The sequence below is a fragment of the Xenopus laevis genome, chromosome 4L (genome assembly GCF_017654675.1).
Source record: "Xenopus laevis strain J_2021 chromosome 4L, Xenopus_laevis_v10.1, whole genome shotgun sequence".
Taxonomy (NCBI): domain Eukaryota; kingdom Metazoa; phylum Chordata; class Amphibia; order Anura; family Pipidae; genus Xenopus; species Xenopus laevis.
In genome coordinates, this window is record NC_054377.1 from 23834842 (window position 1) to 23847462 (window position 12621).

At 40.7% G+C, this 12621-nt stretch overlaps 1 long non-coding RNA gene across 1 annotated transcript; it reads right to left on the reverse strand.

Moving 5' to 3' along the window:
• Nucleotides 1-10278: 10278 nt before the first annotated feature.
• LOC121402842 lies at nt 10279-12236 on the reverse strand. The gene is made up of 2 exons (XR_005966812.1): nt 11687-12236; nt 10279-10803 (listed from the first exon to the last, which is right to left on the reverse strand). It is a non-coding gene; the product is annotated as an uncharacterized LOC121402842 (long non-coding RNA).
• Nucleotides 12237-12621: the final 385 nt, after the last annotated feature.

Consider the following 12621-nt stretch of genomic DNA (forward strand, 5'->3'; position numbering starts at 1 on the left):
ATTGGCTTCTTACGCTCAAACATGGCCTTCACAGAAACTTGGCTGGTGGCAGATGACTGGGAATGGGAACAGGTGGTCAAGGTGGAAGGCGGAGTGGAGGGTGGTTCAGACGGGTCAAGGAGAGCAGAGGTAGAGCAGTAAGATGCTGGACCAGAAGGAGTGTGGCTTTTAGTTTGCCTGTTGCCTTTGAGGTGTGTTGCTCCCAAAGTGCTTTGTGCTTGCCGCTCATGTGCCTTCGCATAGAAGTTGTACCTATGTGGCTGTTGGGCTTACCAAGGCTCAGTTTCTGACTGCACTCATTGCAAATTACAATGCTTTTGTCAGAGGCACACACATTAAAAAAATCCCACACTGCTGACTTTTTGGAAGTGTGCGATCTGGCGGTAACAGTAGAAGTTGGCGGAGTTGGCGGTATTGGCGGCAATGGCGGGTGCGTTGGCCGGCTGAACACAGGTGCCGATACATGTTGTTGCCCTACTGATCCCTGCGGGCTGTCCTCCCTGCTTCTTCTAAGTCTTATTCTCCTACTGCCTCTCTGACTCTCCGTCTCTCCATCTGAACTACCCTCCTCTTGCTCTCTTCTACTAGGCACCCACAAAACATCAATCTCCTCATCATCATTCTCCTCAGATGCATCAATTTCTTCTGACACATCACAGAAGGAAGCAGCAGCGGGGACCTCCTCCTCATCACTCATTATGTCCATCTCTATCGTGTTCTCTGCCAGAATTAAATCTGGTGTAAGGTCCTCATCTCCTTCATCTTCTTCTGGCAATAATGGTTGCGCATTACTCAGTTCAAGAAACTCATGGGAAAATAACTCCTCTGACCCCAGTGAAGAAGGGGCACCGGTGGTGGAGGAAGTGTTACGTGGGGTGGCCATAGCAGTGGAGGATGAGGAGGATGTTGTGGTAAAGTTAGAAACGGTAGAGGATGGGGTGTGCTGTGTAAGCCAGTCAACTACCTCTTCAGCATTTTGGGAGTTCAGGGTCATTGGCTTTTTAAAACTGGGCAATTTGCTAGGGCCACAGGATTGCATAGCAGCACGGCCCCTAGCACGGCCTCTGCGTGGCGGCCTGCCTTTGCCTGGCATTATTTTTAAAAAAACAACAACAACAACAAAAACTCAGTTGGTTTTTCTGGAAACGATAATACACACAGCTAGATGGCGGGTTGAAGAAAACACTGTGCAAATAATGCCTACAAAGTCAACGTATACACTACTACAGCGGTGGATACGGATTACGTAAAATATATGAATGCTGCTTGAAAAAAAGTAACTCAAGTGGTTTTTCTAGAGACGATAATATTATCAATATTTAGACAAAATGTGAACAAGCTCACACAGCTCGATGGCGGGTTGAAGAAAACACTGTGCAAATAATGCCTACAAGGTCAACGTATACACTACTACAGCGGTGGATACGGATTACGTAAAATATATGAATGCTGCTTGAAAAAAAGTAACTCAAGTGGTTTTTCTAGAGACGATAATATTATCAATATTTAGACAAAATGTGAACAAGCTCACACAGCTCGATGGCGGGTTGAAGAAAACAGTGTGCAAATAATGCCTACAAGGTCAACGTATACACTACTACAGCGGTGGATACGGATTACGTAAAATATATGAATGCTGCTTGAAAAAAAGTAACTCAAGTGGTTTTTCTAGAGACGATAATATTATCAATATTTAGACAAAATGTGAACAAGCTCACACAGCTCGATGGCGGGTTGAAGAAAACAGTGTGCAAATAATGCCTACAAGGTCAACGTATACACTACTACAGCGGTGGATACGGATTACGTAAAATATATGAATGCTGCTTGAAAAAAAGTAACTCAAGTGGTTTTTCTAGAGACGATAATATTATCAATATTTAGACAAAATGTGAACAAGCTCACACAGCTCGATGGCGGGTTGAAGAAAACAGTGTGCAAATAATGCCTACAAGGCCAACGTATACACTACTACAGCGGTGGATACGGATTACGTAAAATATATGAATGCTGCTTGAAAAAAGTGACTCCGGTGTTTTTTCTGGAGACGGTAATATTATGGATATTTAGACAGAATGGGAACAAGGTCACACAGCTCGATGGCGGGTTGAAGAAAACAGTGTGCAAATAATGCCTACAAGGCCAACGTATACACTACTACAGCGGTGGATACGGATTACGTAAAATATATGAATGCTGCTTGAAAAAAGTGACTCCGGTGTTTTTTCTGGAGACGGTAATATTATGGATATTTAGACAGAATGGGAACAAGGTCACACAGCTCGATGGCGGGTTGAAGAAAACAGTGTGCAAATAATGCCTACAAGGCCAACGTATACACTACTACAGCGGTGGATACGGATTACGTAAAATATATGAATGCTGCTTGAAAAAAGTGACTCCGGTGTTTTTTCTGGAGACGGTAATATTATGGATATTTAGACAGAATGGGAACAAGGTCACACAGCTCGATGGCGGGTTGAAGAAAACAGTGTGCAAATAATGCCTACAAGGCCAACGTATACACTACTACAGCGGTGGATACGGATTACGTAAAATATATGAATGCTGCTTGAAAAAAGTGACTCCGGTGTTTTTTCTGGAGACGGTAATATTATGGATATTTAGACAGAATGGGAACAAGGTCACACAGCTCGATGGCGGGTTGAAGAAAACAGTGTGCAAATAATGCCTACAAGGCCAACGTATACACTACTACAGCGGTGGATACGGATTACGTAAAATATATGAATGCTGCTTGAAAAAAGTGACTCCGGTGTTTTTTCTGGAGACGGTAATATTATGGATATTTAGACAGAATGTGAACAAGGTCACACAGCTCGATGGCGGGTTGAAGAAAACACTGTGCAAATAATGCCTACAGGGCAAATAATGCCTAAAAGGTCAACTTATACACTACTACAGCGGTAGTAAAATAAAAAAAAGTAAAATAAAAAAAAAATGAATATTAAAAAAAAAAAATTAAAGTTGGTGCTGCTGAACTACTAGGAGCAGCAGATTAGCACACCAGTCCCACTCCCCAACACTGCTAGACTAATAGCACTGGGCTCTTATAGTAGTAGTAGTAGTAGTAGTAGTAAAACAACAAAAAAATAAATAAAAGCAGTCCTTACAAGGACTACTGTTATTGCAGCAGTCAGCAGATGAGATCAGAAGCAGGACAGCTGCCCACTGCAGCTACATACAGAGCACTGCAGTAGAAGGTAGATTACTAGCCAGCAAAGCTACCTAAGCTTAAATGTCCCTCAAACCCCTGCAGACTTCTGTCCCTCCAATAACAGAGCAGTATCAAAACGATTACTAGCCAGCAAACTTTCAACTGTCCCTGAAATCACTAACAGGCAGCAGCTCTCTCCCTACACTATCTCTTCAGCACACACAGGCAGAGTGAAAAAACGCTGCAGGGCTTCGGTTTTTATAGGGAAGGGGAGTGGTCCAGGGGAGAGCTTCCTGATTGGCTGCCATGTACCTGCTGGTCTGGGGTGAGAGGGCAAAAAAAAGCGCCAACAATGGCGAACCCAAAATGGCGAACGTCGCGCGACGTTCGCGAACTTCCGGCGAGCGCGAACACCCGATGTTCGCGCGAACAAGTTCGCCGGCGAACAGTTCGCGACAGCTCTAGTTGTTGAACCTAACCATATATTTTATTAATTTTATTTGCAACTGAGACTTTAACAGTATTTCCAAAGGCACATCTCCTTCTACCTCACCCAATCACTGAGCTGTGTAGACAATTATTATTACAACAAGGACAGTGGTATATGACTTGATGATATTCATTTTGGGAAATAAAACCCCAAAATTAAAAAGTTGCTCACAAAAAATGGCTAATTATATTTTGACGGCAGAAAGGGGACTGATATCGAAGAACTGGAAATCATCTATACCCATGGCCTGAACTAGGGATAGTCAGAAGAAGCATGTGCCTAGGGTGCAACTTAAGGGGGGATTGCTAGAGACATACCTTACCTAGTCTGGTTAAGTCCTGCTGCCAATCTGTTGGCCTTTTTAGGTCTATGCCCTACCCGCCACAACAACTTGCCTTTTATCTTAAGAACATGGGAAACGGCTGGTTTACTTGGTGTCCTGAATGTAGGAATTTTTTCTTGCATTGCCCTGTGAATCCTTTTCATAAAATAAAAAAATGTGTGTATATGTATATATGTATGTGTGTGTGTGTGTATATATATATATATATATATATATATATATATATATAATCAAGAAATCCTGTGCATCTATCTATCTATACACACATATACATTTTAGTACCCTATTTGTATGTGAATACTGAAGAAAAATAGCTAAATAGCATAGAACATTTTGGTAGCCCATTTACTAACAACTGAAATTCGATTTGTTTCCACGAATCTCAAAAAATTTGTGGTTTACTAATTTTTGTAAAAAAAACTCTAAAAATTCAAGATTTATGATATGAAGTGTAAAAACCACAAAACATCTAATACAGAACTTTGCCATTTAAAAGTTGTCCAGGTCCTATCATGGGTGCAGCTCTGATCCTTTTGGACTGTTTGAAATCAATTTGGATTTTTAGAGCTTTTTATATATTTTTTTTTTCAGCTAGAAACTGTCCAAAAAACTCAAATCTTTAGAGGTTTTCGAGGTAGTATTTTTTAGCGCAGAGATCAATTTAATTTTCCATTCATACTATTTTTATTCAGATTTATTAATAAATCTCATGACATTTGTAGTGTTAGGGTTTGTGAGTTTAGTTGTGGTTTCAAAAACCACTAAAAACATGAAAATGCGACTGTTGATAAATAGGCCCCTTAGTGATTCATTCTTGAAGATGAATTGACAACACTGAACTGTAAGGAATCTCATCTGCTGTGGCTTTTTTATGTGTTCCATTGCATTGCAAGGAGTGCAGTTTTTCCCTATAGAATGTACATTCACAATAGGAAAGAATGAACTCCGTTAACTCATAAGTTTCCTTGCGGTGAAATGCATCAAAAATACTCCACAGGAGAAGCCATGAGAAAGTGCTTGCCTAACAGAGTCCTTAGTGGCAGGGAAAAGGTTAGACAATATTTCCACCCCCCTGTTCCCGAATCCTAGTTAATTATCCCTAATCGGCTTTGTGGCGTCAGACTGCAGCAAGGCAGATTACTTAAACCCCTTGCAGCCATAGGACGCCACATAAGGGATCTAAACAGGGAAGAAAAACAGCAGGCCTCTACCATTCAAGGAAAATACTTCCTTTCTATAATGGTGTTTTCTTCCATTTAAATGGAAAATGTAACCTGTTAATAGGCAGCCTTTACATCCACTTTAGATTGCTTTATAATTGATTTATAAATATTTTTTGTGCATATTTATTAATAACAGTGGGTGCTGCCAGCATTACGCTGAATAACCTAATCCAGACATTTTAAGGAAACTGCTGCCCTAGTACATAACTTTACTTAAACAAATTCATCTCAGTTGTTTGCTCCTCTGTGAAAAGTCCTGCAAAGCAAACACAGTTTTCACACTCAATAACTGGTCAAAATGTCCCAATAATTTCCCTGAGCCTATTGTTCCCAAATACTGTTTGCTTCTATACCTATCAGGTAAAACTACCTAAAGGGATAGTTGCCCTTCAAGTTAACTTTCAGTATATTATAGCGTATCCTTTTCTTAACAGCATTGGTCTTTATTATTTATAGTTTTTGAATATAGTGTGTTTCTCTAATAGAAATTAAATTAAAAGGGTGTGCTATTCTTAATATATTATTGATTCCAAAACACACCAGGCCTTGAGATTTAAAGTTTATTCGAAAACATGGTTTAACTATATGTATGTGCCCCTCTAAAATCTCCCATTAACATCTCCTTACGCCACTGACCGACTGTCATCACTAAGGGTAATGTCACACCTGGAGATTCGGGGAGATTTAGTCGCCCATCGACTAATCGCCTCTATTTTGGGGGTGACTAATCTCCCCAAACTTTTTTTTTTTTTCACTGCTACAATGAAAAAACGTCTGCGGCATGGCACTCGCGCCGCTTCGGTTACGAAGTCACCCGAAGTTTCCTCGTGAGGCAACTGACACTGACAACACTGAGGATGCAGTGTTTAAATTGAGATAAAGACTTCCCCCGCAATCTTTCAATTTGATCAAATATATTTATCTTGCCCTTTAGGACAATTAAAAGATACTCTGGTATATGGTACCTGTAAGGTTATCAAAATGGAACCCTAATCTTTCCCCAAACTGCTTCCTTGGTTGTGGCACCCTAGGAACAATGGTGGGATTCTGTCTGTGGGATTGGCCATTTGTAAGGAGACTGTGGATAATCTGTTATAATACACAAAAGCCATGAATATCCTGTAAATTATATCCTTATAAACGGTGAGTTCTGATGTCATCAGTTATAAACGGTGAGTTCTGATGTCATTTCTGTCACATGACTCACTGAAATTTGTGTATTATAATAAATAAAGTACCCCCAGTTGTAAAATATGAGGATATTAGAAGTTACCTCGGAGTTCCATGACCTGTATAAAAACACTCGGCCTTCGGCCTCGTGTTTTTATATGGTCATGAAACTCCGAGGTAACTTATAATATCCTTATATTTTACAAGAGGGGGTACTTTATTCACTATATATATAATATCCTAGGTACCAACAAAGCAAAGATTCATATGAAGCTTTATTGAACAAAGCAATGGAATTAATTACAGGTCCTAAGTTTAAACTTTGCACCTATATTTATTATAGCAAAACAAAAGTAATATTCACTTGCCAATGTGTTAGGCACCCACATGAACATAATCACTAACCTTAGACGGCGCTCCTATTCGATGAAAACCGCACAGGCCCAGGGGACTATTCCTGTTACACTGAGCCACCATCTGTGCCAATACTCCAGTTAGGGTAGGACTGGGCCAGCAGGACACTGGGAAAAACACAGTTTGCCCCTGACCTCGTGGGCCCTGCTGACCCATCAAGGATTGTGGGTGCTGCCAACAATTCCCCACCCCCACAGAAGCAAGGAGGTGAGTATGTAAGGCACATCATCATACAGGGGGACTGCAGCATTAGACTGGGGTGTGCAAGGCCCACCAGGGCTGCTACTCACGGGGCTCCCTCACCCACTCACCTCCTGCTCCTTTTCCCCTTTATACTTACTTTGCTGCAATCAGAGAGGGAAAGGAGCAACAATATTGCAGGTGAATATCAAGTCAGAGGGGCCCACAAGGCTCGGGCCCCCTCTGGCCCAGTCCAACCCTGAGGGACTGGGGTAGCATCAAGTTCTATGTGGAGGAGCATGCGACTGGGGTGGGGCCCTTAAGGTGGCTACTCTGGTGGGCCTCGCATACTCCGACATTGACCCAACGATCCTCTTCGGTGTCACCGCAAATGCCCAGTAGAATAAACATCGGGGGGTATAATGGCAAAGTTGGGAATTTTACTATATGCACAAGCATGCTATCAAGACAGCGCAGATAATATCTGGGGTATTGGATGAAGGTGGCAGATTGCAGTAGGAATAGAAGAACCCAAGGACAGTGACCCTTTCAGCAAACAGGAGGTCCAGACCATGGTGTAAGACTAGAGAATATCATCAGTCTAACATATTGGTACCCCCCAGTGAATATCACTTTACTTTATAGCTAAATCAAGGGTGTACAATCTTATTAGATCTCAATCTTGTTAAATATAGATTGAAAAAGGTTATGTAATGGAACAAGTACCTGCAATCATGAATGACAAACCCACCTTAATAAAACCTGAACACCTGTGGTGTAACTCCAGAAGAAGCAGACCCCACGGCCAAAACTTTTCACATCACGGGTGACCTGCGTTTTTGACTGGAGAGGGATGGGGGCCCAGAAAACAAACTCCATTACTGAACACCATAGAGTAATTGGTCTTCTGGTTCATCCCCTCTCTCTCCTACCTAATCACAATAAATAATATAATTATAGCTAATCAATGAATATGTATAGATACACTTTAACATTAAAGATCACAGGTTAGATGTAAATCTGGAGACTGTATATCATCTCCTGTTTTGCTGTGTATTTATTGAACCCCTACTGAAATTTTTTCATGAGAGTTTTGATGCACATTTTTACTATGAGGAATGTATACACTGAAAACTAGGGATGCACCGAATCCAGGATTCAGTTCGGGATTCGGCCGAATCCTCCTGCCAGGCCGAACCGAATCTGAAGGGTTTGGATTCGGATCGGTATTCGGCCAAATCTTTCAAGAAGGATTCGGGGGTTCGGCCGAATCCAAAATAGTGGATTCGGTGCATTCCTACTGAAAACAGATAAAAAGATCGGAGGAAAAGAAAAAAAACTTCTGAAATATCATATATAGGCATCTGCACTGGTGGAATTTAGCACATTTTCGTTAATCAGCCCCAGATATTTATATTCCCACGAGCACAGGAGTCCTTTTCTTATGACCGTAACTTATTAAAGGGGTAGTTCACCTTCCAGTTAACTTTTAGATGTTATAGAATGGAAAGCAACTTTTCAATTGGTCTTTATTATTTTTTTTTTTTATAGTTTTTTTAATTATTTGCTTTTTTCTTCTGATTCTTTCCAAAAGGGGGTCACTGACCCCATCTAAAAACAAATGCTCTGTAAGGTTACAAATTTATTGTTATTGATACTTTTTATTACTCCTCTTTCTATTCAGGCCTCTCCGATTTATATTTCAGTCTCCTATTCAAACCAATGCATGGTTTCAGATTGCTGAAATTGCAAACCGGAGAGCTACTGAATAAAAAGCTAAATAACTAAAAAAAACACAAATAATAAAAAATAAAAGCCAATTGCAAATTGTCTCAGAATATCCCTCTCTACATCATATTAAAAGTTAACTTAAAGATGAACAACCCCTTTAAGAAGACGGTTAAATGCAACATCTTTTCTGAGCTGAAAGAATACCTACCTGCCTTTTTTGTTACATTTTATTTCTTTATTAATGGTATGGGCAGTGAGTATCGTTATTAACAACGAGGCCTTACAAAAACAACACAGCAAGAAAATGATATGTGAATGAAAGGGTTAAAATAAATGGTGAAGCTGAGTCTGGATAATCACTAAACTGCCAAGACAGCAGTCTGAAATAATCACTAAATCCTCATCTGTCCTGTAATGAAGGTGCATGCCATTATTTTTGCTCACTGCTGCCCCCTTGTTCTGAGAAAGGTATTTCTTTAAGACCCTATAGCTGCCATGTTATTGAACTATGAATGATGCTCATATAGTCAGTGGTTTAAATGATGGGGGTTGAAGTCAAGTAACTATGGTAAGGTTACCTGATCATGTGCAAAAGTCTAACAGCTGCAGCTCTGAATATTTTGTACAAGGCATGAAGGGAAATAAAAGGTGTAAAGGTTGAACCAATTCTAGTAACCTAAGGACACCTCCCGAAAATAAAAATCATGGGTCACTTTGATTTTGTTTCCATCGTGGGTCACCTGCTCTCCCCTTTCTCCCACTGACTGCCTGTTACCCTGGGCCCCCAGGTCAACAGACAATCCCATTTCACCTAGGCCACAACCCTGACTATGCTCCCTTCTCTGCTTGTTTCAGAAGATTTAGGTGGGCTTTAGTTTCGGTTTCCAGTATTGTTTTATTTACAAATTTACAGTATATTTTGCTTAAATAAATCATATCCAACTGGCAGCTAATGCACAGGAAGCAGGGGTGTAACTACAGAGGAAGTCCAGGAGTGTAGAGGGCCCAGCAAGGTTCTAATTAGTGAGCAAATTAAATATTTCTTGATAGAATAGGTCAACTTACCAATTTTTTGGGCCCCAAAATTGAATTTGCTGTGGGGCCCAGTAACAACTAGTTATGCCACTGTCAGGAAGGTAGGAAAAAAACCCATCTGAAGCTGTAGTTGTACTCATTGGGGGCGGGGAGAAACCTTCCAAACCACCCTAAACCCAGTATTACCTAACCCTCTGAACTCTAACCCTCTGGCCAAGGAAAGTGAGACCTGTCAGTTATATTAGGCTTGAGGTCAGCACTAATCTCCAATAAGATAGCATACTATTTGTATTTTATTGAAGCATTGTATATCAATTTTGTGTATGAAAAACATCCCAGGAATATCTTAAACACCTATGAAACCTGGAGCATTCATTCCCCCATAACTTAAAATTAGCCTTTTAAGCTAGGCCAACGACATTCATATTTATGGTCTCCAAGGGAGGGCAACTCATAGCTTCGGAACAAAACTGGTTCAATGTAAACAAAGTCCGAGAAATAAAGAAGAGATCAAGAGAGTGAAACAGAGTTTAATCCGTGACATAAGATGATCTGTTATTTATAAACATTGTCTCTTCTGACTTAAGAGCTGCAATATAATTCCCTCCTCGAGTGAGGGAGGTAGGCATGTTAGAAGTAGGGAACTATAAAGAAACTAGCAGTAGTGAAGTTAGACTTCCTAAAAACATAAAAATGGGGAGCAATATTTTGAATGTGGCTGATGATTTTTTGTTTCTATGTTGTTTCCTTTTTTTTTTTACTTCTCACAGTTGTTTGCTCAGCTTCCGCACTTGCCTTTCTCTGGCTTCAAAAGCCACCTTGGTGTCCATCAGCTCATTGACTGAGCGCTTGACCTCGGCAAGGTCCCTTTCAGCCTGGCCAAAACGCTCTACCAGGTCCCTGTTCTCATTCCGCATATCTTCACAGAGCTGCCGCATTTCATCACTTTGCCGCTGACACTTTGCTCTTAGAGACTCGGCCTCTCCCAAAAGGGCCTCCACTGTGCGAACTACTCCTTCCAGCTGCTCTTTTGACATGTCTACAGTTACATAAACAAAGGTCTAAACAAGGTGCTTTAAAGTCAGGGTTCCTAGTTGACATAGACAAAATATCAGTGTTTTTACTAGAGGTGTATAGGTATGTACTGTAGATAAATTAGGCTAAGCCTCCAACTTGCAATCCCTATCATCAGTGCCCACCATTCATTACACCATTTTTCCTGAGATTCGCCCTTGCTTTGCTTACTGCCACCCATCTGCCTACACCACAGTTATGGCTACTATTTTGTATACACAAAGTAAATATTTCACCTCTTTAATTGCTAGTTCAGAAGAATGTGTAACCCCTCCTACAACAGACCAGTAAGGCAAAAAAAGTGAAAGCAGATCCTATACGCATGTTAAGAAGATTTGTCCTGTAGCCACAATATTTCCTAATATTTCCTAATGTTCCAATATCAGGAGATATTAGAAGTTTAATTTTAAAAGTGGTCTTATTAGAATCTACATCTACGTACAGGACAATGTATAAAAAAAAGTCTGAACTTCTGTTTTATATAAAGATTCTTAGAAGAATATTATCAACTCTCTACAGGACTTTTGTAGTAGCAATGCTCTGCAGCAAGGTTACATTCTAGGTATTGGAGTAAATGTCTGCAGGGAGCAGGATAATGAATCACTGCTTTGTAGGCAGAGGGATGTGCTGCAGGAATGCTAGAAAATTATAGTTCTGCAGGCAGATGAAGGAACAAAGTTGTAAGAAGAGATGTAATGTGTGGTCCATTAGCTTAATGGAAGTGGGTAGCTTAAGGTTTAGCTCAAAGATAGAATTACGTTGGACACAGCAGGGAAGAACAAGGCAGAGAAAGTGCTGAATTGGTGTTTCGTGGGGAAAATTGAGGTGTTACAAAAAGCACAACTTACCGTAGAAGCGGCTGCTCTGCTTCAGGTAGATATGGAGTTGAGTTAAAGGGTCCAGTGTTGTGAGAGGGGTGGTCACTCGGTCTATAAAGCTTCTCTCTCTTCTCAGTTCTCACTCTCTCTCTCTCTCTCTCTCGTCCTCTTCTGTAACCTCTTTTACCTCAGACTCTCCCCCTTGATGTCACAATCCTTGCGTCACTTTATAACGTCACCCGATGTGTCACTTTCTCAACTGCTCTCTATATTTATCTCTGATCGCTTCTCTGCTCACTATGTTTAACACTTTCTCTGAGCCTTAATAGCCTCTATTTCTTCTCTTTTCCACCTCACTATCACTATCTAATATATGGTCACCCTCTTTTGGTCTAGCACCCTTTCACATGCTCCCCTTTTTCCCCCACTCTACTGTACTCTTACTATCTCACCTTTCTCTCTCATTCTGTGTCTTTGGGATAATGCTGTAGTTAATCCCCCTCCCAATCCTAGTAAATTCCCAGCTGTTCCCTCTGTTTAGATGTTCGTCACTCAGGTCCTAATCACTCCATACCGTCCTTGCTCCACCTCTCGTCTCTGTCTTCATAGTCACAAGCACTTGCCACATCTTATGATGAAAATCAGATAATTACCTGTAACCCACAGGCTTATTAAACTGTCCATAGTGTAGCTTGTTATGTACTATGAGGTGACTGATTGCAAGCCCTCTGCAGCTACAGACAAGAAATACCCAGAAAAAACTAGTGGAAAGAACCATGTCGGATAAAAGTAAGACTGGGAAATGCAGAATAGCCCCATATCTTTTGTAGGCTATGAATGCAAAATTCCGTGTGGGCCAAACAATGCTCTACTCAATTTATTACATAGCTGAGTTACCTCTTCATCATCAGGCATGACTACACCCATTTTTATTAATAAGCACAATAACAAGTATTAAAACACAT